At 34.7% G+C, this 26477-nt stretch overlaps 1 protein-coding gene across 2 annotated transcripts in view; it reads right to left on the reverse strand.

Annotated features, from left to right (window-relative positions):
• CCSER1 (coiled-coil serine rich protein 1) overlaps positions 1 to 26477 on the reverse strand; it is a 1313272-nt gene that overhangs the window by 1244307 nt on the left and 42488 nt on the right. The gene's annotated exons all lie outside the window — the stretch shown is intronic.

Raw genomic sequence — 26477 nt, forward strand, 5'->3', positions numbered from 1 at the left:
AAAAAAAAAAAAAGACCTGAAATTTGTCAAGCAAATATTTCCATCTATTGTCAATACAAAGAGTAGCAAAAACAACACATAAGAAACATCTACTACTTTGTCATAAATGATTAAATATTTAAAGCAGAGTCAGGTAGCAAATAATTTTATACTCTGTGTCTCTAAAAGAATATCTGTAGAAATCATAGTTTTTTCTGGAGACAAACTTCAGGCAAGTACTTTGACAGTGTTAGGTAATTATGCACTCCAAAAAAATTAATAATGAAAAACGTAGAGTCACTGTAATTTTTTTTCAAAATCAGTTAAAAATCAGTGGATAATCAAACACAGATTACAAATATTCTGGGCCTTTTAACTGCAGAATATTTAATGAGGTACGAAGAAAGTACTGTGCCTATCATTTATCAATTTACATGAGTCATTAGAAATCACATAAGCAGCTGTGGTTCACGAAAAATGCATTTCCATACATGAGAAGATAGGTAGTAATTTCAGTGAATAAATGAATAAATGTCATCATCTAACTAAATGTGACAGGTTGACTATGTAATTAGAAAGCTATCACTAAGGTATTCCTAAATTCCAGAAGTAGTAATAAAATACTCTTCTTACAGAGACTTGTGAAAATAGAAAATACATTACAGCAAGTACTCCCACACATATGTTCCGTGGGACATCAGATCCACAGATATTAACAGTGGTGCTGTAAAAAAGAAGACCCCTTATATTGTCCAGCAAGTTTGGGAAGACTGATTTACACAAAATTTAAAAAGTTTAATTTACAGGTTTACTGTGAATCATCAAGCAGGTGTATTTCTTTTTTGACACATATTTAAACCTAGAGATTCTATTTCTACATAGTTCAAATTTACTATTCAACTGAATAGTGTTTTGAAAATATTTTGCTTAATGTTTCTTAGAAGACATAGTAAAAATAACCAATTGACCACTATCCTCTTTAAATTGTACACTGATCGCCCTGAAGTAACATGAAGTAGATTTTAAACTGGTAATCTGTTGAGCAGCTGGAACTGCTATGATAATTTTCAGTAAGTTATGTTTCAAAATTTAGCATTCCTCTTTGTTAGATACTCTTTCCTCACATCTACATAAATTCTGCTGAACTTGCATGACTCAAAAAAATGTTTACATATTCTATACACTTCTGCTTTTGCTTGAGCTAAACTTTCTTTGAACTGGAATGCTAATCTTATCCAGCAATGTCCAATACAGTAGCTAATGACCACATATGGCTACTGGCACTTTAAATATGACTAGTTCAAAATGGGATGTAAGTGTAAACACATAATGATTTCAAAGATTTGTTTTAAAAATTAAATGTCTCAATAATTTTATATTGACCACATGCAGAAATAATACTTAGATATATTAAGTTAAATAAATTTATTAAAGTTAATTCTACTTGTTTCTCTTTTAAATACAGCTACTGAAAAACTTAAAATCACATAGGTAGTTTGCATTATATTTGTATTGACAAGTCTAATCTCTACCCCCCTTTCTTTCAGTTATATAATATTCAGTGCTAATTATATAATAACTTCGGCTAATTTCTTTTCTTTATAGCATGCTTCTTTGGAGCAAGGGCCTACAAACTAAACAGAACCTAGAAAAGTCTAATCTGAATACAAATAAATAGGATTTGACTTATTACATCAAGTATATATTGAATTAATTAGTAAGTTAGTTCCGAAATTACAATTTATATATTTACTTAAGACTGGTAAGTGAATGGCACAAAGCTGTTCCTCCAACTCTCATATGTATCATGACCCCAAGAACTAACATGTTGAGACAAATTGAGGGATTTTTGCAAATCTCCTTCTCACATTCCCAGATAGGGTATATTTGCAGTTATGGACTCTTATTTTGAAACCTTTTCAGAGTACTTCTTTGAAGTATATTTCACTATAAATGTTAAATAAAAATTGCTGCTGATTTTTCCCACAAACTGTGAAATTCTTAAGGACAGAAAGTATTTATTTATCTCTACATTTATAGAAAGCACAATCATACATGGCATGCAGTAGGAGCTGCATAAATAGTGAAATAATCCTCAAAGAAGAAAAGTTGACTATATTTAAGGATGTTAAATTAGGTCAGCAAACCATTTCAGATGGTCTCTTGGTAATATAGTACTACATTTAAAAAAACTTCTTCAGTCAAGTTATTTATTAATGCACTTGGCAATATTTAAGCTAATGATAAACTGCAATCATACTTGTTTCCTAAAAAATTACCATAACTTTGTACCAATAAGTGTTGAAGGGTCTAGAGTACCCTTTGTTTGTAAGCAAAGTGGGCTTCCCTCCTGTTCATATGATTTTCCAGTTACTGAGTCTTGAAATTTTAAAAAGATCTCAAATAAATATCAAGATATTTGTATATCCAGTTATCCTGGTTTAACGTATTACAAGTTCTGGACACCCGGGTGGCTCAGTTGGTTAAGCGTTCGACTCTTGGTTTCGGCTCAGGTCATGATTTCATGGTTTTATGAGTTCGAGCCCAGCATCATGCTCTGTGCTGACAGCACGGAGCCTGCTTGGGATTCCTTCTCTCTCCTTCTCTCTCTGCCCCTCCCTTGCTCATGCTGTCTCTGTCTCTCTCAAAAATAAATAAGTAAACTTTAAAAAAAATTTTAAATAAAGTATTACAAGTTCCTTTGAAAACAGTGATAGGATATCTAAAAAAAATTATATAGTTAGCCATTATCAAATTATATAACCCTCAAGAGAATTTAGGGGGTGGTGTCAAAAGGAATTAAATCTGGGGTAAGAAGGTCTAGTTGTGCGATGGTTCTGGATATGGACTGTGGGGAAGGAGATACCACAAAATGCCATCAAGGCTTCAGCACTGAGGGAACTGAGTGCTTGGAATCAAGCTATACCAGCTGTCAGGAAGTGTGTGTGCATGAATGTGTATGTGTGTGTCAAGGTGGGGGTACAGGGACAGAGCTAATAATGGGAAAAATTCTGCATTGATATCAGACACAATGAATTTGAACCCTAACTCTTCCACTTACTTACTATGTGACATTGGGCAAATTTCTTAAGTGAATCTAGGATTGTTTTCTTGCGAGAAGTGAACCTCACATCAATGTTTATAAGCATTAGCAATAATATATGTAAGGAAACTATCATATCAAGATTTTCAACATACAATAATTATTATTATAGCTATAAACAAATATGAAAAACAAAAATCAACAGCAACCCAAGTTCACAAAGTTTACAAATGCTAGAACTTTGTGATCCTATGGTTTTGAAAACATTCTGACTTGCTATTGCTCTTAATTTCTTAAAAATAAAACTCAAGGGGTGTCCGGGTGGCTCAGTCAATTAAGTGTCTGACTCTTGATTGTGGCTCAACTTATGATCTCACAGTTTTTGAGTTCAAGCCCTGACAGTGAGGATCCTGCTTGGGATTCATTCTCTCTCACTCTCTCTCTGCCTTCCCCCTGCTCATTCATTTTCTCCCTCTCCCTCCCTCCCTCTCTCTCTGTCTGTCTCTCTCTCTCTCAAAATAAATAAATTTAAAAAAATAAACTCAAAACAATTATATCCCAGTAGAGATGAAAGAGGAAACTGTGGCAACACTGAGTGGTCCACTCTGGGACTAATATGCACATACAAATTCACAAAGTACAATGCTCCAAAACTATCACCGTTTTTAAAAACAAGAATGAACAATTCTAACATTTTGTAAAACCAAAGCAACTCAGCATGGAAAAACATAAAGAGGCTTTCATTTATATAGGAGCCAGAGAATATTCCAAACCAGACAAAACATAGTGTCTGATACCAACTTAATCTTTATGCTTGGCAAAGAAGAAATACTAGTTGAGATTGTTGTAAACCAAAACTTTGCCTACTATCAATTACTGTATTTCAAATTATTTCAGCACTTAAGCTATATAGTATTGTAACTAAAGAATTAAGCACACATTTTATTGTCGTTTAATTAGTTTTACTTTCCTTAAGAAAAGAAGAAAAGGCTATACACAGTTGGATTTGTGTAAAATCTTAATTACAATATAATCTGTTCTATTACAGTTACAAAAATTACTTTATTTAAACAAATAATTATGGTAGCAATTATAGTGACTTTTATTAGACCGATATTAGATAATACTTTTGGGGAAAATGAAAAGAATTATTGAATGATTAAATAAGATTTTCAGCAAATATTACCATAGCTTTAAGGTGTTCTTTATTTGAGGAAAAGGAAAATAACAAGTAGAAGTCTCGTACAGTCTTTCAATCAATTCTTCTGATCCAATATTAACAAAATATTAAAATATTTATGGATTTGGCTCATGATATTTTGATTAAATTTTCTATTACAATGTTCTTTTGTAAGTATTATAAAAAATCTGAAGAAAGCCAAAATCACCAACATATTTCAAAATCGATTTGTACACCTAAAGATTGCTGATTTCAGAAGACAGACCAATGGGTTCCCTGTAAAAGCTCAAGACTATCTCTGAATTTCTGTGTATCAGACACTCTTAGAAAACTTAAAGCTACATAGAGAAAATATAAAATCAATCAATATTTATTTCATAAATGAAAGAAAGATCTGTTGAAAAAAATGGGCTTAAAGTTGTAACCAAACTAAAGATAACCTAAAGATAGTTACAATAAATTAAAAAAAAATCAGAATAATCTGAAAGGTTCAAGGCATTTATGTTAGTAAAACTATCCTGTTCATCCAAAGCATGTGGACAGATATTTCTGAAAAGAATCTATTGATTCTTCATATTTCTTTCAAAGAAGAAGCTCTTTTTGGACTGATGGGTCTGTACATTACCATCAAAAGGTCTCTTACATGTTTGATTAGAAATAGTTCTTTTGAAATTTAAAGGTCAGTAAGCATCTCTTTTAGTGCTGACTGTAGCTGGTGAATTGAAGTTTTCTGCAAAAGCTGAATCCTTCTAGAGTTGAAATTCACGAAGATGAACTTCACTGAAATTTCATTCTACGCCCAATACGTCTTGATTTGCAACAGCAAGGGTCAAAAAACATTCCATCATGGTATAGAGTTGTTTTTTTAATCTGTTTCTATTTATGACATGGCACCAAACCTCTCTGTTATAGTAATTCATATTTCACTGTTTCCACTAAAAAAGTTATTTCAAATACTCAAATACTTTATATACTATTGCTTGAACAACTGAATGTATAAGACAGTGGGCTACAATTACTTAAAGCTTCCCACTTATGGAACTATGGCAGACATGGCTGGCTATAAGTTATTTTGAAAGACATATACCTAAAATCTGAGTAAGAGCTACTCAATTTTGAATAGTTTGTTGATAATTTTAAGGCAGTTACACAGACGATGCAAGCAGAGTTCTTTATTTCAACTTTTTCTGCATTTGTTTTCACTTTGAAGTTGAGAGTTTTCTTTTTAACTGAAATATAGTTGACATACAATACTATGTTAGTTTCAGGTGTGCAGTGTAGTGATTATATATAATTATATATATATTACAAAATGCTCACCAAAGTATAGCTACCATCTGCCACCATACAGAGTTATTTCAATATCATTGACTATATTCCCCATGCTGTTTTTCATCCTAGTGACTTACCTAACTCTCCTTCACCCATTTTGCCCATCCCTCTATCCCCCGCCCCCCAACAACCACCAGCCCATTCTCCGTCCTTATGAGTGTGTTTCTAGGTTTTGTTGTTGTTTGTTCACTTGGTTTTTAGGTTCAACATGTAAGTGAAATCATATATTTATCTTTCTCTGACTCATTTGACTAAGTATAATACTCCCTAGGACCATCCATATCATCACAAATGGCAAGATTTCATTCTTTTTTATGGCTAAATGATATTCCACTGTGTGTATATACCACATCTTCTTTATTCGTCTATCAATGGACACTGCAGTTGCTTCCATATCTTGGCTATGACTGCAATAAATACAGGTGTGCATATGTCTTTTCTAATTAAGGTTCTTATTTTCTTTGTGTATATGTCCAGTAGTGGAATCACTGGGTATTATGGTATTTCTAGTTTTATTTTTTGAGGAACTTCCAGTGTTTTTCACAGTGGCTGCACCAATTTATATTCCCACCAGCAGTGCATGAGAGATCCCTTTTCTCCACATCCTCACCAACATAGGTCATTTCTTGCCTTTTTTGATACTAGCCATTTTAATTGGTATGAAGTGATATCTCATTGTGGCTTTGATTTGCATTTCCCTGATGATTAGTAATGTTCATCAAGCTTCCTATGTCTGTTGATCATCTGTATGTCTTCTCTGGGAAAAAAATATCTATTCAGCTCCTCAGACCATTTTAATCAGATTATTTGTGGGGGGTTTTGGTGCTTCTTTATATATTTTGAATACTAACCCCTTATTGGATGTATCATTTGCAAATATCTTCGCCCATTCAGTAGGTTGCCTTTCATTTTATTGACAGTTTCCTTCACTGTGTAGAAGTTTTTTAGTTTGACATATTCCCAATTGTTTATTTTTGCTTTTCTTTTCCTGGCCTGTAGAGGCAAATCCAGAAAAAGTATCGCTAAGGCCAATGCCCAAGAGTTTAGAGGAATTTTATGGTTTCAGGTTTACATTTAGGTCTTTAATCCATTCTAAGTTTATGTTTATGTATGCTGTAAGAAAGTGGTCCAATTTCATTCTTTTCCATGTAACTGTCCAGTTTTTCCACCACCATTTACTGAAGAGACTGTCTTTTCCCTATTATTACATTCTTGCTTCCTTTGTCATATTGACCATATAAGCATCAATCTTCCTTGTATTTTATGTGAGAACATTTCCTCTGTTCTTAAAACCCACAGAACTTAGTAAACTTCCAAAAAGTATTTCTAGATTTTCTTCAGAAGAGTAACCAAGTTACTAAGATTACATGAAGACTGTAAGGATTACATCCTCTTATGCTCTATTTAAGTGTTTTTCTGATCTGTTCTTGGATTAGCTCATAAGGTCAGAGTTTCCATGTTTTGTTTTGCTTTCAGTTTCTGAAAAGCAAAGTATGGTTTTATTTAAGCAATCTATTAAACTTTGGCTTTCCAGTTATCCACAGGGATTGACAGTCATAAAGTAATAGCATCAATTAAGACCACAGAAATGAAATCAAATAGGGGCATCTGGGTGGCTCAGTCAGTTAAGTGTCTGACTTGGGCTCAGGTCATAATCTCACAGCCTGTGGGTCTGTGGGTTCAAGCCCTGCAACGGGCTCTCTGCTGACAGCTCAGAGCCTGGAGCCTGCTTCAGATTCTGTGTCTCCCTCTCTCTCTGCCTGTCCCCCAACTGTGCTGTCTGTCTGTCTGTCTGTCTCTCTCTCTCTCTCTCTCTAATTATAAATAAACTTTAAAAAGTCATTTAAAAAAAGAAAGGAGATCAAATATTCTACAATTCAATAAATTCCATATTTACATGGCCAACTTTAAACATGCACAGTACAAGTTACTTATCAGAATGCAGACTGACTTTAAAGAATCATAGGTTTTAAAGCTGGAAAAAATTCAAAACACTATGAGGTCCAACCCTCTTCTTGTATTTAAAGTATGATAAATAAGATGTAGTGTACATAACTGATGCATTTACATAGATAACGACCACCACTAAAGTTCAGACTAATAAATACATAAATAACAAGAACTGCCAGGCATTGAACATTCTGGACACTGTACCAACGGACCATCAATTTTAATATTTTCTTTAATCTTCATAACAGTAGTATGGCCCACATTATAAATGAGAAAAGGCTTAGGTTAAATAAGTTGCACAAACTACATTACTGATCAGTAATTGGGCTAGAATTCTGTTCTAGACTATTTGTTCCAAACTATAACCATTTTAATTTATTTTTTCTTTTGTTTTTTGTTTTTTAAGTAATCTCTACACCTATCATGGGGCTTGAACTCACGACCCCAAGATCAAGAGTCACATGCTGTACCCAATGAGCCAGACAGGTGCCTCCCAAACTACAATCTTTTAACCATAGTATCACTGTCCTAGAATAAAAGCCAGGGAGGTCTTGATTTCCTATGGCATCCTATTGTGACTACTGATCCATCAAACCTACAATGACAACCCAAATTAACACATCAACAGATTCCAAAAGAATGAATTTTAGCTGAATGAATGTTTACTAAATCTACAGTTGATATGGTATATTTAAATGTATAAATATTTAAAATGCCTATAATAAACATTAATATGTTATATGGAGAATAAAACCAAAGTTCCTGATTTCAAATTTTCTAGCGCATATTTTTAACTTTAGCTTCTCTAAGATTGTAGGCACTAAACATTTACAGAATCTATTGAATTCATCAACAGACATCTTCCTCATCTATTTTTTCTCATTTTTTTTATCCCTTTTAGTAGGTGAGCGTCATGTTAAGAACACACAAATGTCTTCCTATAGTTAGAAGTGTTCTAAGCATTTTAATCACCTATATTTAAAACTAACAGGAACATTAGTGTTATTGAGCAAAACTAAATAATGTTAAGTGCTTTCTCAGTTGCATTCAAGGGAATACAGGTACACATGATATTTAAGAACTAGGTAGTAGATAAAACTATATAATTGGGAATTAGGAATTATAATTCCCACGATTGTCTCCATTATCTTACTTAATCTACAAAACAATTTCATAAGCAGAAAACTATCTCCAAGATGTTCTCTCTTGTTTTCATACTTAGCTCTTCAATTCCGAATTCAATGTCCTTACACCACTAAACCAGGAAATAACCATACAATATATGAGTTATGACCATAAATTTCTCACTCACCTAGAAACTCTATAGATTCACTGAACACCAACTCTTGTGCCAGTGTATACATGGTATACACTTGAGGTTTGTCTGTAAATAAGACAGACCTAGTCCTGTCTTCAGTGTTTAAGAACCTACTCCCTTAACTTTAGTTAAGGAACCTACAGATGAGGATTCCTCAAATCAGTTTTATTGTTCAGAATTATGCATCCATGGTTCCTATATACGCAGCTTAAGAATATCAGATTTTGCTTTCTCAGAAGTAAACTAATTATGGACATTAGAAAATAGTGAGAGGTCACTGCCCTCAATACATAAGAATTGCTCTTAAGATTCTCAATGAGTCATTTGTATGCTGAGGTGATAATAGGCATCCTAACAAAATTCATTTTAAGATTTAGTTATTTGTGGTGCACAAGCTGCTCTCTAGAAAGAAAAAAAATTCTTTTTGTTCTTGTTTTTATTTTATAAATGTACTATGCCTATATATTTTCATGACACAAGGGAAAATATTAGTGGTATACTTTGTTAAAGTGTTACTATTGCTTTCTATTCAGATCTAATCCTCTAGAAATAAAAGTGGTCTTTTTTGTTTTGTTTTTTTGTGGGTTTTTGTTGTTGTTGTTGTTGTCTTTTACTAACTTCCTTATGTTGCAAACCACCTCCCACTCAAAAGAGGGATTCTATTTTTACCTGTTATGTTCCATCCAATACAATACCGGCAATATAAACTATCTTCACTATCAACTGTTATAAGCCAAGAACCATGCACTAGGTACTTCACGTATTTTTTTTCACAACAATCTTAATGATAAGTACTATCATTATGCTCATTTGTCAGAGAAGAGAATGGTCTCTGTGAGGTTAGGTATCTTCTCCAAGGACATACAACTACTGTGTGGCAACTGTGGAATTCAAACCCACAACTTCATGGCTTCAAAGTGGACATTCTCATCCTCTATTGCAGTACAGCTTCTCAAAATAAAAACTTAATAGATGTTTATTAAATAAATTTTTATTTTACATTCTCTCCATTCTATTATTTTTATACCTTTATAACTATACTGCCTTTTCTTTGGTTGACTTTGGTAATACAGGATTGAAGGACAATGCCTTACGTATAACTTAATCAGTGCAATGTCTTTAAAAGTCACAGTTTGGCTCCTAAGTCCATACTGAGAAACATTTATTATTGCTTTGTTTTTATTTGTCTGGACTAACAAAAGAAAGAGTAATTTTCTTAAAGGTAGGAACAATTATTGTGATGAATCTTTCTCTCCACATATTTCTATTTTATAAGAATGGCGCAATTTCCACTCCTCACTAGAGAGGACTGTTGCAGGAAACACTATCAGCTCCCCTCCCTATCTCCTTACAAGTTCCTTGCCCAGATAAGAGACATGTGATCAACCTAAGGCATTGCTTGGGTGCTTTTGTACGTGGCTGGAGTCACCGTGGGTTAGAGGCCAGCTTCCACTCTTGGTAAGCCCTCTCATCCTTTCTACCATATCCTTCACACACACTGCTTAGTGTGATAAAATGACTGCCCTTCTCTCTCTAGTCTCCCCTACCATCTCTTGGAGTTGACTACTCTCTTGTTCATGGATTAAACGATCTAGGCCAACACAGGACCAGGCGGTTCAGGCCAGCTTGGCATTATGCACTGGAGACAAATAACTCTTTCTGACCACCTATCTCATTCTGGGAGGTAGGTAGGCTTCACACCAGTTTAGACCCCACCCACACTCAGATTGTTACAAACCTGTTAGGCAGAGATACAGGGAGAAAGAGGCCTCTTCTCATCTTCAATTCTAATCAGTATCTGGCAATAGTTTCCTAGAGAGGCCTGCAGTGGGAGGGCTTCCCTAGCTATGCCCTCCACTTTTCCTATAAATCCCATAATCACATACTAAGTTGTGAACATAAATAATTGCTCAATCAACATAGTTCAAAAAAGAAACCAGAAATTAGGGGCAAAGTTCTTTAAATAGTTTTAAACAGGATACTCAATTCTCATTATTTTCATTTTTTAAAAACAGAGCATAAACTTTTGTGCTTTTTCAATTTATATTAGCTATATAAACATAAAAATTTTATTCCCAGCAATATTTTTATGTCATACTAGCAGAATTTCAAATTTTCTATTTTCAAGTTGCGCTGTTAATAATCATTTTGTTCCAAGTGCCGGGAAGAAATCCTTGGTTCCACTAACAGCTGCACCTAGCATCTTGCCCAAAAAGTGTTCTTTCCTAATCACATTAGATAGCAATGAGGGATAATAGAATAACCAGATGGCAGTTAGGCCAAAGTAACAAATGAAGACCAAGATAACTGAAATGCTACTACTATTGTCTGGGAGCAAGTGGCCAAGTATTTACCTGTTCTTTGCAATTTGTGAATTTATGTTTGTTATCAAGCATGCACACACACACACAAAGACACAAATCTATAAATAGCTCCTGTGGTATTAAAATGTGAGTAAGAATATTTGAGACCTGAGAAATAAAATGCTTTTTCCTTCAGTGTACATGAAAATAGCAAAGCTTTATAAGCAATTCCCTGCATTCTGATGAAATCTTTGCATTTTGGCCATGATCAGCTCCTTGTGGATAATGCCATTATCAAGAAACAGTTACTGAGGTGGTTCATAACACAACAATGTAAAAATTTTGAACTTTCCCCCACAATGACTGTCACAGGGGTTATAATGGAGCAGATCGCTTTTCCTCATGACTGCAAATATGGTTACAAATGTTCATATTTACTTTTTGGGAGGAGTCCTTTCTGTAGACAGTGTCTGACCCAGAGCTGGGTGGTTTTATTCACTTTCTAAATGTGGTTGCTAAGTCACATGGTATTTTTGTACTTCAGCTTCTTGATGAACTGTAGTTATTAAGCATTAAAGCCAAATAACAATACATAAATGTTTAATTCTCCACAGTCTCATGCCTCTATCAGAAATATACATACATATACACACATGCTTATATACACACACTAAACATACTTGCACGCATTTATATGCTCAGTGCACTTCAGAAGCCAACTCTCTCAGACTTGAAATTACAGAGCTAGAAGGAGCATTGAGAGGTCATCTGAGGAGATCCTTTCCTCTAGGCAGTTTAGTGCTTAAACCATCCAAAGACCTGGCTATCTATCTATTTTTAGAGCTCTCTAGGGATGGAGATTCATTATAGACCACACTGTATTGTACTTGTAATAGACTCACGGGTGACTCTCTTGACAAAACCACATTTCACAGATCCTCGGTCCGACAGGCTTTCATAGGCACCTTCTAAATATGCACCTCCTTCCTTATTGTGACAGCATGGCAGCTAAAGAATTTAGTTTCACGTGAAAATCCAGTCCCACAGTTCAAAAGGTACAGATGTGTATGTAAAAATGATGTTAATTTTTGCAACACTGCTGTCAGCCACAGGCCAGCCATTCATTTCCAGAGCCCTTGGGCTAACCCCAGGCAAAAATATAAAGAAGGTGAAATTTGTTTTCTGAATTCTCACCCTCTAAAATCTTCTTTATTTCCTTGCAGCCATCTCCTCCTGCCATTAGTTATCAACATTGCATTAGGTTTGTCAGGTTTTAACTACACTCATAGTAACAGCTTTCTGTTTTATTTCTTACTCAGGTCACTTCTCTTTGAAATTGTTAATATGAAAAACACTAATCCAGGCTGAGATGTCTGGGGAGCTAATGGATTTATATTAACATTTCACAGTTACTAGAGTTTATAATTTTACTAAGTGTCATACATATAATAAAAAAAAATTAGTCTTAATATTTTCAAACTTCACCACTTATTCTGCAACCTACAATGTATATCCATCACAGTGACCCTGTAAAACCCAACCCTGCTTATATTTGGAAAACTTCTAAATATGACTATGGTGATAGGGGTTAAATTAAAACCGTGTTTATTTATAAGGAATACTAAAAATAAAAAATACACACACACACACACACACACACACACTTACTGTCAATAGTGAAAATATGACTGGAATTATATTTTTTAAAAAGTCCTTAACTCCACTATCTCAATTCTGAACTCAAAAGGAAATAAAAAGATTATCTTGAGGAACATACATTACTATCCTCATTCCCACGCTGGTGTGTGAAGTTGATGGTGCAGGATGGACATTGGAATGGATTGGGAAGGGGGAAGAATAAAAAGAATTTGCAAAAAATTATTTAAATAAACGTTGTTCTTGCTAAGAAATTCTACTACTTAACTGCTTGAAAAGAGTAAACCAATCTGAAAGGAGGCAATGGATTTACATGATAGAAAATTGGAGAGCTTTCTTTCAGCTACCGCTTTCAGTCTCAAGAGCACAAAGAGCTGAATTTTAGCCAATTTTCTGACTGATTTTTTTTGTTGTTGATGAGCTTGCTTTTTACTCTGCAATTGTTTCTAATGTCTTCCAAAAAGAAAGAATGACTCTAACTCTTTTATTTGAAATTGTGTATCACATGATCAGTAATTATAGATACAAAGCCTTTTCATCTTTAAAAGGATAGCCAGTCCTTCAAGACACTATATTCATCTGTGGTATTTACTCATATTTATCACTTCTCTCTCAAAGCAAAGTAAGGCAGAATAAAAAGAATCAAAGTATTATCAGTGACTTTTTTAGTAGCAAGTAGATGTTATAAATAAAATCGCATTTCCCATGTAGATTTCTTACAAATGTTCCTGAGCCAAGTTTGGGAAGCTTCTTTAATAGTGAGGGGAAAAAAAAATTAATTGAAGTTTCCACAGCAGCCAATTAGAGAATGCCAATGGTCCATGGTGCTGGGAAATGAGTTTATTTATGTGTTTGACTCAGTTTGTGTGTGCATGAATAAAATGTGATAAAGGAGATAGTTACCACCTACCATGACACATGGTTTCAAGGGTGGCCAACTATATAGCTACTGTATTTCACCAAATCTAAGACTGTCATTGATTTTAAGATATTATTATTTTATTCATCATTAAGAATGGGGAAAAAAGGATGCTATCTAATTAAACTATGACACAGTGTTGTATTATCACACCAATTTTAAGAATATATACATCCTTGTTCTCAGAAATGTTAAAATGTGAAAAAAAATCTAACATGGTATTTGTCCCTAGTTATTTGTCAACAGGTTTTGGATTCTCACACTAAGTTATCTCTTTAAATAAGGTTGTAATTCCAAAAAGCCCCTTCAAAATGCAAATATTTTACCCGGGAGGTGTAGCAGATTAAGCCATTAACAGTCATTAAGATGCATCAATCTATTAACAGTCATTAAAACCATAAGGAATATTAACTTATCAGATTATCAGAGCAAAGAAGAGAGGAAAACGGATGCAGAAAGAGATATGAAGAGCAGGCACTCAGCTTGCAGACCTTAGCCTGCTACACTAAAGAGGCTTCTGGTGCATATGCAAAGGAAAATGAAGGAATCCCGTGCCACAAAGTTGAGGTATGAAGACACAAAGCACAGAGTATGAGAGAGGCAAAAAAAAAAAAAAAAAAAAGCAAAAGTAGAAAATAAACCAAAAAAACAAACTTCATAGTTTTGCCTGTGCTTAATGTGAAGACAAATTAGACATGCTTAAGATAGAGGAGATAGCTGAAAGGAAACCACATTTCTATTAAGGTTTCCAGTAACATTCAAAATATGGATATTCTATGGACATGTATGATTTTTGTATTATTAAATGATACAAAAAACTCAACTGTTCTCAAGACCTGGAAGCAGTTTACTCACTTCGTAGTTTCTATTTCATATTTTATGACCTGTGACACACTTTCTCTCTTTAACACTTCAAAAAGACACTGATTTACACTAAAATGAGTCACAGTGTTTGCTTTTGATACTAAGAGCAGAGTTCAAAGTCACCCAGGGTCAAACATCATAGGTTTTATATACAGCTGTGCCACCGACTTCCTGCAAGACAAGTTAAAACAATTTAACCTTCCCACACAGGAGTAAAACTCCCCAACATATATCCCTTGAGGAAGACAGTAAGCATTTTTAGTTTATGACAGAAAGGCAATATAAAAATATGAAGTGTGCTACAGGACCCTGAGAAAGTCCTTTTTAACCTTTTTAGTTGCCTCATCTCTAATAATATCTGCCTAAAGATAGTATCCTAAGCAGATTATTTCTTGGTGATCAAGATCCAAGATTCACTAGTCTGTTCTACTCTCAGAGATGTAAGATAGTGGAGAGCTACAGTATGCATATATTCCTTGAAAATGGATAATTCTGCAGCTCAAGATAAAAATGCCTAATAGTGCGGAACCTAATTAATAGGGCACAATACAAGTTGCAATTCAACTCAGCAAACACGTGGAGCACTAGCCATCAAGAAAGCACCATATCATCTGTATTAGGTTTGTCTCTAAAAGGAGAAATGTAGAAATCCTTTGTGAAAATTGAATTGCTTGCATCAATAATAATGGCTCACTTCCTAGAAATTGTAAAAGCAGAGATAAATATTTTAAATGTAATTACATATTCATTTGCCAAAAATCACTTTATTTTAGATATTTTCTGAGGAGATGTATATATTATATGCATGTGTAGTCCACTGAACAAAACTAAAATGCTGCATGATCTCTTAGGGACGTTAGTGAACATCTTCCTCCTTGAGCTTTACTGAGTACCTCAGAATGGAATGAAGTACAAACAACGGTGGAATCTGTTTCCTGTCCGTGCTCCCACCTCAGTACCTGATAATCAACATCTCCACTTTATGAGGTCTCAAACGTCCTACACTCTAAGATGCTTTCTAATCACAAACTTTGTCTTCAGTTTGTGTACCCACATTGTGTATTTGACTAATTTTTCCAGATATATATCAAAATTGACACTAAAATTATTAATATATCATGGTTTTTTTTTATGTCCACCTTCCTAGTGCTCATGTAGAGGATAGAAGATGAGACCATGTTTACTGTTTAACGTTAAGCATCTACCACAGATCTTATGTATACGATAGTAAATTGCCAGAAAAAAGAAAAGCCTTCGTTAATATATAGGAGAGTCATTCGCCATGATAAAGGGGGATTTATCCAGGGATACAAGGATGATTCAACATATCAATTCAATAAATGGGAAACACCACATGACTAGAATGAAAGATAAAAATCATATATGATCATCTCAATAGATGCAGAAAAGCAATCATCAAAATACATCCTTTCATGATAAAAGTGCTCACCAAACTGGGTATAGAAGGAATGTTTTTCAGCATAACAGAGGACATATACAAGCCCGTAGCTAACAATAAACTCAATGGTGAATAGTTAAAATTCTTTCCTTTGGGTCAGAAACAAGACAGGGATGCCCACTCTCACCATTTCTATTTCTAGTACTATTGAAATTCTAGCCAGAGAGATTAGGCCAGAAAAAGAAATAAAGGTATCAACACTGGAAAGGAAAAAGTAAAATTGCTATTTTCAGATGACATGATCTTATTATACATGCAGGAAACCATAAAGATTCCATTAAAAAACAGAACTAGGGGCACCTGGGTGGCTCAGTCGGTTAAGCGTCCGACTTCGGCTCAGGTCATGATCTCACGGTTCGTGAGTTCAAGCCCCACGTCAGGCTCTGTGCTGACAGCTCGGAGCCTGGAGCCTGCTTCGGATTCTGTGTCTCCCTCTCTCTCTGCCCCTCCCCTGCTCATGCTCTGTCTCTCTCTGTCTCAAAAATAAATAAAACATTAAAAAAATTTTTTTTTAAATGGAACTAATAAATGAATTCATTAAAGTGGCAGGATACAAATTCAACATACAGAAATCAGCTGCCTTTCTCCATACCAACAACGAACTACCTCAAAGTGAAATTAAGAAAGCAATCCCATTTACAACAGCATCTAAATCAACAGGATACTTAGGAATAAATTTAACCAAGGAGATTAAAGATCTAGACAATGAAAACTAAAGACAATGGCGAAAGAGATTAAAGATACAAATAAATGAAAAGATACTGGAACAATTAGTATTATGAAAATGTCCATACTACTCAAAAAGATCTACAGATTCAGTGCAATCCCAAGCAAAATCCCAAAGGCATTTTTCACATTTTCACAGAAAAAAGAAAAGACTATCCCAAAATTTGTTTGGAGCCACAAAAGACCCCAAATAGCCAAAGCAATCCTAAGAAAGAACAAAGCTAGAGGCATCACACTGACTAATTTCAAGCTATGTTACAAGGTTATGGTGATCAAAACCCGTATGGTGCTGGCATAAAAATAGGCATGTAAACTAGTGTAACAGAATAGAGAACACACACATAAACCTACACATATATGGTCAACTAATTTTTGACAAAGGTGCCAAGAATATAAAATGGGGAAAGGACAGTCTTCAGTAAATGGTGCTGGGAAAACTGTATACCCATATGTAAAAGAATGACACTGGACCGTAAATATCTTACACCACTCACAAAATTTAACTCAAAATGGATCAAAGACATAAATATAAGGACAGAAACCATAAAACTCCTGGAAGAAAAAATAGAGGAAAACATCTCTGACATTGGTGTTGATAATGGTTTCATTAGCAACAAAAGCTAAAATAAATAAGCAGGACTACATTAAACTACAGAGCTTCTGCACAGCAAAAGAAACAATCAATTAATTAAAAAGGCAACCTACAGAATGGGAGAAAATATTCACAAGGTATATATCTGATAAGGGGTTAATATCCAAAATATATAAAGAACTCATACAACTCAAAAAAAAAAAAAAAAGGCAAATAATCCAATTAAGAAATAGGCAAAGGACCTGAGGAGACATTCTTCCAAAGAAGACATACAAATGGCCAAGAGATATAAGAAAAGCTACTTGACATCACTAATCAGGGAAACGCAAATCAAAACCACAATGGGATATCCCTTTACACCTATCAAGAAGGCTATTAAAAACAAAAAAAAAGCAAGAGATCACAAATTATGGTGAGGATATGGAGAAGAGGGAATCCTTAAATACTGATGGTGGGACTATATAATGATCCAGCCATTATGGATAAAAGTATGGAAGTTCCTCACAAAAATTAAAAATCAAATTAAAAATCTGGTCTTCCATATGATCCAACAATCTCATGTGTACGTATATAATATATATGTGCGTATATATATAATATATAATATTACATATATAATACATAATTATATATATATACATAATACTCATGGGTATATATCCAAAGGAACTGAAATAAATATCTCAAAGAGATATTGCTACACTCATGTTCATTATAGCATCATTCATAATAGCCAAGATATGTAAACGACTTAAGTGTTCATCAATGAACAAACAGATAAAGAAAAGGTGGTATGTATATACACTGAAATATCAGCCATGAGAAAGAATGAATTTGCAGCAACATGGATAACCTTGAGGGCATTATGTTAAGTGAGATAAATTAGGGAGAGAAAGACGAATACTATATGATATCATCTATATATGTCATCTAAAAAAGCTAAACTCATAAAAACTAGAAGTGGAATGGTGGTTACCAGGAATTAATGGTGAGGAAATTGGGGAGATGCTGTTCAAGGGTACAAACTTTCAACTAGTAGATAAATAAGCTCTGAAGATCTAATGCACAGTATGGTATAATACAATGCTTCATATATAATACATAATACAATAGTGTATTATAAACTTTCAAGTTGCTAGGAAACAGATCTTAATTGTTCTCACCACGAAAAAGAAGTTGTTTGTGAAGTGATACAGGAGTTAGTTAATGCTACAGTGGTAATCATATTGCAATATATTAATGTATCAGACCAACACATTGTTCATCTTAAACTTACACAATGTTATAAGTCCATTACATCTCAATAAAAAAACACACAGGAGGTCCTCAGAAAACACTTGTTCAAAATACACTTTCAACCTTGTTGAAAGCAAGGTTTCAGAGCCATTTCTTCCCACAAAAAAAAAAAAAGCCGTTTCTTCCCACAAAAGGCTGGAGATCATTAATCTAAACAAACTGTGTGAAGGATTCTCTCACTCCTGCATCAGTCTTTCACTCCATCCTGCTGACCACCAACCTTATGCCAAACACCTTGAATGGTGTTGGAGACCCGACAGTGGGACAGTGAGTGACAGTCAAGTGAGTATTGTCTTCAGGTGATTTTAAAGACTGATGCTGATTATCCTCACTCCCACTCTCTCAAATTCCAGTAACCTCAAATTCTTGTCAAATGCTAGGGAATAAGGATTTTTCAGCACAGAGACAGGAACTGCTGTTTTCTTACATCCCACACAAGCTACGTGGAAAATCCAGAACTGCAGCAGTAACTGAAGTATCATTTCCATCTGATATGTAAAGCACATCATTCTTTTAGGCATCTAAAGTTGCATTTCCACTGCTCATCCCTGCTTCCTCCCCTCCCAAGACCCTCATATTTTCTCTACCTAACTTCACTAAAAGGAGAGATCATCACATTGTGATTCCTTTTTGGTGTTTACACTTCTCATCCCAGGAGTCCAGAAACTACATCAGATGTGTCAAACCCTTGACAGGCTGAGCAAGGGTTTTACCTGCTTAAGTTCAGAACAATTTTAATAGCTTTGACTTTTCCAGCAGTTAATTAGAGCTAGGTGTTAAAGACAGAGCACTTTTACTTCTACTTAATAATTTTTAAAAAATGCTTCAATAAAATGATCCTACATCTTCAGTCTCCTCAGAATATTCTTTGCCACAAGGTTCTATTGCCAGTTCCTATACTTCCCATGTTTCAATATTATCTTTAAAAAGAAAAAAAAATAGACATCTGGGTATAAAAAGTGCTCACTCTCTTAAAAAGAAAAAAAAAACTGTAAGAAGTCAAGATCTTGAGCCATCTCCACAGATCACTGTGGCATCACTTGTATCACTCGGAAATTTGTTCCTTGGTGCTAAATCTTTTTGTCAACTCCCGACAGGGGTTCGCAACACAGATCAATATGCCGCTGGACTGGACAGTACTGTGTTTTGTTTCAAATGACAGTCTCACATGTCTTATTCCTTCAGTGTTCTGTTGCCTACTTTCTCAAGTAGCAATCAACAAATGTAATAATCGAATATGTGCAAACATGTTGCTCTATAGTCATGGCTAAATGTCTCACTAGTTTCAGAAACTATACTCACAATTTAACAGAATCTCCTCCCTGATACACTGTTTCTAGATGAGTGCTGAATATTTCAGGCACACAGCAGCCACTGGGGAGATATTTCCACTCAGATGTGCTTTATGATGCTCTTCAAAATAGTTTTCTTTTTCCTAGACGGAGGCACAGACAACATATACTTACATTTTTACGGTATTATTTACTGATTTGCTGGCTCTTCTATGGCAATTTATCATATAAATAAAATCCAAATGAAGTGCCACAAATTAACAATTACCCTGAAAACGAAGTTTTCACTCAAATCTTTGTGAAGACATCCTTCAAATATATGATTTTGCAGTAAAATGAAATTGTCCTTGACACTGCCCATTGTGACAATAGAGAAGAATTTATATTAATTTCTAGTGTCATCCTTATGAAAATATTTAAAATTTGCCAAAGACTGCCTTTGAGGGTTAAAAATTTAGTCAGTGGAAAAGCCCAAGTCAGAATAGCTGTAGAGCTAAGTGAGTACCTTTCTAGAGGTACTGTAAGTTCATTATTCGTTATTGACTCCACTATCGTGTACGTGTGTGTGTGTGTGTGTGTGTGTGTGTGAGAGAGATTTTGTGTGTGTGTGTGTGTGTGTGTGTGTGTGTGTGTGTGTGTGAGAGAGAGAGAGAGAGAGAGAGAGAGAGAGAGAGAGAGAAAGAGACAGAGAGAGAGACAGAGAGAGAGACAGAGAGAGAGACAGAGAGAGAGATGTAGGAAAACAGCACTGATACCACTTGGCAGGAAAGTTAAGTAATTTTGATGGGTCTCTACCCAGAAGTAACTTCACTATGAGATTACCTTTCCAATCCTGTCTTTGAACTTCCCCACCAATTTTTTTTTTTTTACTTGAACAACAGATATTTATTTCTCACAGTTCTTTAAGGTGCTGTCAGAACTGGGTTCTGAAGAAAGTTATTTGGCTTAGCTGCCTTCCAGCTGTGTGTTCACATAGCCTTCTGTGCATATGCACAGAGCAAAAGAGAGAGATCTCTGCCTTCCTCTTCTTTATAAGGCTACGAATCCCAACATGAAGGTCCCATCCTCATGACCTCAACTTAATCCAATTACCTCTTAAAGTCCCCGCCTCTAAATACCATCATATTGGGGGTTCAGTCTTCAATATATGCATTTTTGAATCTCCCTACCTGTTACCTGTTACAAAATGCAAAAAAATTATTATAGACTTTCCTGACAGATTCTTTACTTGGCCAAACTCTCAGTCAGGTTCTTGAACCGTTTTCTTAAGCCCATCTGTGCATTTTCTTGTAAAATCCAGTTTTAGCAAAAACTCCTCTAAATCAGTTTAACCATCACCCCCACCCTGAATATCTGATCACTCTCAATATCTAATTGAGTTCCCCATTCTCCACCATCCCCCACACCCAGTGACTTTGGATCATTCTGGCTTGCCTTCAGCAAGAGTCCCGCTGGGTTGGTGTAGACAGGTATTACCCCTTCACTACTGATGCTTCCTTTAGTTACCTACCTTCCACTGACTCTCACCCTGCTCGTTGGCTATAAATTCCCACTTGCCCATGCTATATTTGAAACTGAGCCCAGTACTATAGTGAAGTCTTTTCTCCCCTACTGCAATAGTTCTGAATAAAATCTTTTACTGTTTTAATTACTATCTGGCTCTAGTTTTTCCTTGACAGCTCCTAAACCATTATCAGCATTATCAGTTCACCTATAGTAAGAGATCAGTTATTATCCTTACTAGATAGTTAAGACATGATATAGCATAGTGTGTGTGTATGTATGTTTGGAAGTCATAGGCACATAGAAATCATACAACTGGGGAGAATTTTATAAAGAATACTGAATATTTGATTCAGCACTATTTTAGATGTCATAATTTAAACACTTCCTCAAGATCCACCAATGATTTTTCAGAAGTTTCCTATTTCAGATGGACAATATATAGAAATATCCAATTTTATGTTTTCCTTTATACTAACAATCAAGAAAATTGAGGATATAAAACCTGGAGAAAGGGGAGAGGAGTACTGAAAAAATAAATCATTTTTCTTGTTTAATTGTAAGTGGGCTTCCTTCATTTCAGCAATAGTTTATTTAAAAACATGTAAAATTTAATTAAATTTTATTAAACATCAGTAAAAAAGATAATACTTTCTTATTAAACCCACTTTTTAAGAACTTGTCCTTCCATTCATATGTCAGTGATGAATGCAATTTTCTTTCAGGGTAAAAGGTATTAGATATATATTTCATCAAAGTGTAAGACGTATATTTACTTTTTCAAATGTCAATCTTTCTATTAATAAGTAAAAGAAGCCAATCAGAGAAGGCTACATACTGCTTGATTCCAACTATATGACATTCTGGAAAAGGCAAAACTATGAAGATAATTAAAAGATCAATAGTTTCAGAAAAGGGGTGGGGGGTGAATAGAACACAGAGGATATTTAGGACAGTGAAAACTCATATGATATGATACGATATTAATGGTTATGTGTCCTTATACATTTGTCTAAACCCACTGACTATACAAAACCAAGAGTTCACACTTAAGTAAAATGTGGACTTTAGGTGATTATGATGTGTTTATGTAGGTTTATCTTTGGTATAAAAGGTACCATTCTGGTTTTATCTTGATAACAGGATATGCATGTGTGGGAGCACAGGGTATGTAAGAAATCTCTATACCTTCTTCACAACTTTATTATAAACCTAAATCTTCCCCCCCCCCAACAAAAAAAGTCTTAAAAAGTTAATAAATCCATCTTTCCTCTGAGTTTATATTATTTCCTCAAATCTTTCTTTCCAAAAGGAGTGAACAAGTCTTACCAAAAAGTATTCAATGGCAATCATCTGCAATTGCCTAAGAAAAGCTCAAATAGTCAATTCTTTTCCTGAAAAATTAACCTCAGACATTGCAATTTTTACCAAAGACTCTCATCATTATCCACATGTAATTCTGTGATAGTATAACAATTTATCCTAAACTGCCTCTTTCACCTCTGGGTAAGGCAAATTGACTATAATATCTGAGAGATGTCAGCAAAGAATAGCAGAAAGACTGGTTCAACTTCTTCTGGGCTAACAACAATGAAAAACAATAATTGCTCTGATTGAACCAATTTTGCTTCCTACAAAATTCCATTCATCATAATCATAGATAATCTGATTTCTATTTTTTCTAGGTCAAGGAGAGTGAATCAAATCACAGACAAATATATTCTTAGTATTTTAAAACCATAACCCTATTTTCTAAAGTACATGAAGTCATATTTTATAATAATTAGACAAAAGCAATTCAATACTACCCCAAATTTGAAGAAAATATGAAACTTAAAACAATGTATTTCTTTTTTTTTTAATTTTTTTTTCAACGTTTATTCATTTTTGGGACAGAGAGAGACAGAGCATGAACGGGGGAGGGGCAGAGAGAGAGGGAGACACAGAATCGGAAACAGGCTCCAGGCTCTGAGCCATCATCAGCCCAGAGCCCGACGCGGGGCTTGAACTCCCGGACCGCGAGATCGTGACCTGGCTGAAGTCGGACGCTTAACCGACTGCGCCACCCAGATGCCCCAAAACAATGTATTTCTAAGTACATTTTTAAAGTTGTCTTCAAGAATTTTTCTAACACTAATATAAAAAAGGCTTTTAATCTCCAAAATAACTGAGCATGAAATTATCATCCTTTGTTTCCTAGGCAAATTAACAGATTTGTTTAAGATATACTGTGCCCACAGACTCTAATTACAAATATCTAGTTAATGTCACATGACCCCTTATTTTACCCCAAATCCTGTGATTCAAACACTCATTATTTCTCAACCCAAACTTTAGATGTTCACTAAATGTAATTTGGAATTTATGGAATGTTCCTTTCATTCACTCTCAGAGGACTGGGAGTAAAGAAAGATAAAGGAAGTCAGCTGACTGACTCACCAGTTAGGTTTGCTGTATCAATTCAGAATTTCTTGGCCAGTAAATCTGGAAGCTGCCACAGAATCTGACAATTCATATATCTGGTGGGCACAGAAATTACTGGGAAATGTAACTTTTTAATCAAAAAGTTGCTCTTTGAAATTTCCTTTCTTTTTTTTTTTTAATTTTTTAATTTTGGCCCTTTTAGGTTTCAATCAAGTTAAGGAAAACTGAAGAGTTCCTGGAGCCATGGGGAAAAAAAAAAGATTACCTATCTCTCCTGCACCACTTTCGTTTTCACTACTTTGCTTCTTTCTCTTGTCTCTTAAATATTCTCCCTACCCTTTTCTCTCTGCTGTTTTGTCCTGAGATGGGTTGCAGATGGGGAGTAGAAAGCAAAGATGGAAGAAGATAAGGAAAGTGATATTGATGTCTTTTGTGTCCAGCTCATTTCCCTTAGAATAATGTCTTTGAGTGGTGCATGGGTGGCTCAGTCATTTAAGTGTCCAATTCTTATTTTTGGTTCAGGATATGATCTCACGGGTTGTGGGACTGAGTTGCACCTCAGACTCCTTATTGAGGGCGTGGAGTCTGCTTGGGATTCTCCCTCTCTCTGCCCTCCCTGCTTGTACTCTTTCTCTCAAATAAATAAATAAATAAATAAACAAACAAACAAACAAACAAACTTAAAAAAATGTCTTTGAGTTTCATCCATGTTGTAGCATGTAGCAAAACTTAATTTTTGTATGTCATATTGTCTGTATATCTTTTCCCTTGATGAAAAATTAATTATATTTTACATAAGTAACTATTACTACCACCAGTAGTTAATTATCATAAACTGCTTTCTTTGTGCCAGGAAATTTTCTGTGATTTGTATGTATCAACTCATTTGATTCACACAACACACAAAGTAAGCATTATTCTTATACTCATTATACAGACAAGTAAATGGAGGCCAAGAAATGTTAAATAACTTGCATGAGAGTAGTTAGCTTGCACAATGGTAGAGTATTCAAATCCATGTAATCAAGGTCTTGACCTATAGTCTTACTCACATTCCGCTTATATGATGATACTCATTTTTAAGTGTTATTTGTTACCAAGCCATGAAATACTTACTGAATACCTATGTAACCCCCTTCCGTTTCTCAATCCTAAATGAGAGTGATGCTGGTACATCTGATATTGAAGGATTAGGTGCCTGAAAGAGAGATTATGCTTTCACTGATTCAAAACAAAATTTATTTAAAAATGGTGGCTGTCTGGGGGTGCCTGGGTGGCTCAGTCAGTTAAGCATCTGACTTTAGCTCAGGTCATGATCTCATGGTTCATGAGTTCGAGCCCCACGTCAGGTGCTGGGCTAACAGCTCAGAGCCTGGAGCCTACTTCAGATTCTGTGTCTCCCTCTCTCTCTGCTCCTTCCCTGCTCATGCTCTGTGTGTCTCTCTCTCAAAAATAAATAAAACATTAAAAAAAAATTTTTTTAAAGATGGTGGCCGTCTGATAAAGGATTAATAGCCACAATATAGAAGGAATTCCTACAACTCAATAAGCAAAACAAAAACAACAAAACTAATAACCCAATTTTTAAACATGCTAAAGACTTAAACATTTTTCCAAAGAAGACATACCAAAAGCCAACAGGTATATATAAAAAAAAATACTCAATGCCATCAATCATCAGGGAAATGCAAATCAAAAGCACAATGATCTATATCACTTTACACCTGCCAGTTATGGCTATTATTAAAAAAAAAAAGACAAGTGTTAGGATATGGAAAAATAAGAACCTTTGTACACTACTGATGAAAATGAAAAACAGTGTAGCTGCTATTAAAAACAGTGTGAAGGGAGAAAAAACAGTATGGAAGCTCCTCAAAAATTAAAAGTAGAACTACCAAGAGCACCTCGCTGACTCAGTTGGTAGAGCATGTGACTCTTGTTCTCAGTGGTGAATTCAAGCCCCACATTGATTGAAGAGATTACTTAAAAATAAAATCTTAAGTTTTTTAAGTAAAAATAAAAATAGAACTACCATATCATCCAGCAATCCCACTGAGTATTTATCCAAAAGTATTGAAATCAGGATCTTAAAGAGATATTAACACTCCCATGTTCACTGCAGCACTATTCACAATAGCCAGCAGGTGGAAACAACCTGTATACCCATCAACAGATGACTGGATCAAGAAATTATGGCATACACACAATGAAATATTAATCTGCCTTAAAAAGGGATATTCTGCAATATATGACCACACAGATGAACCTTGAAAACATTATACTAAGGGAAATATAGCGGTAACAGAAAGACAAATATTGCATAACTCTACTTATATGAGGTCTCTAAAATAGTCAAGTTCACAGAATTGTAGAGTAGAGAGATAGAAACCTGAGGTCGGGAGGAAAGGAGAATAGGGAGTTAGTAATCAAGTGGCATAAAGCTTCAGTTAATCAAGATGAATAAATAAATTCTAGAGATCTATTTTATAACACTGCACAACAATACTGTATTGTACTCCTAAAAATGCACCTTTAAAGATCTAATGTTAACTGTTTAATTGTTAATTAAAAAAAATAAAATTAAAAAAATTAAATTAGACATATAAAAAAAGAAAGTGGCTGATTCATAATAGTAAGGACA

Source organism: Prionailurus bengalensis, chromosome B1 (genome assembly GCF_016509475.1).
Source record: "Prionailurus bengalensis isolate Pbe53 chromosome B1, Fcat_Pben_1.1_paternal_pri, whole genome shotgun sequence".
NCBI lineage: Eukaryota > Metazoa > Chordata > Mammalia > Carnivora > Felidae > Prionailurus > Prionailurus bengalensis.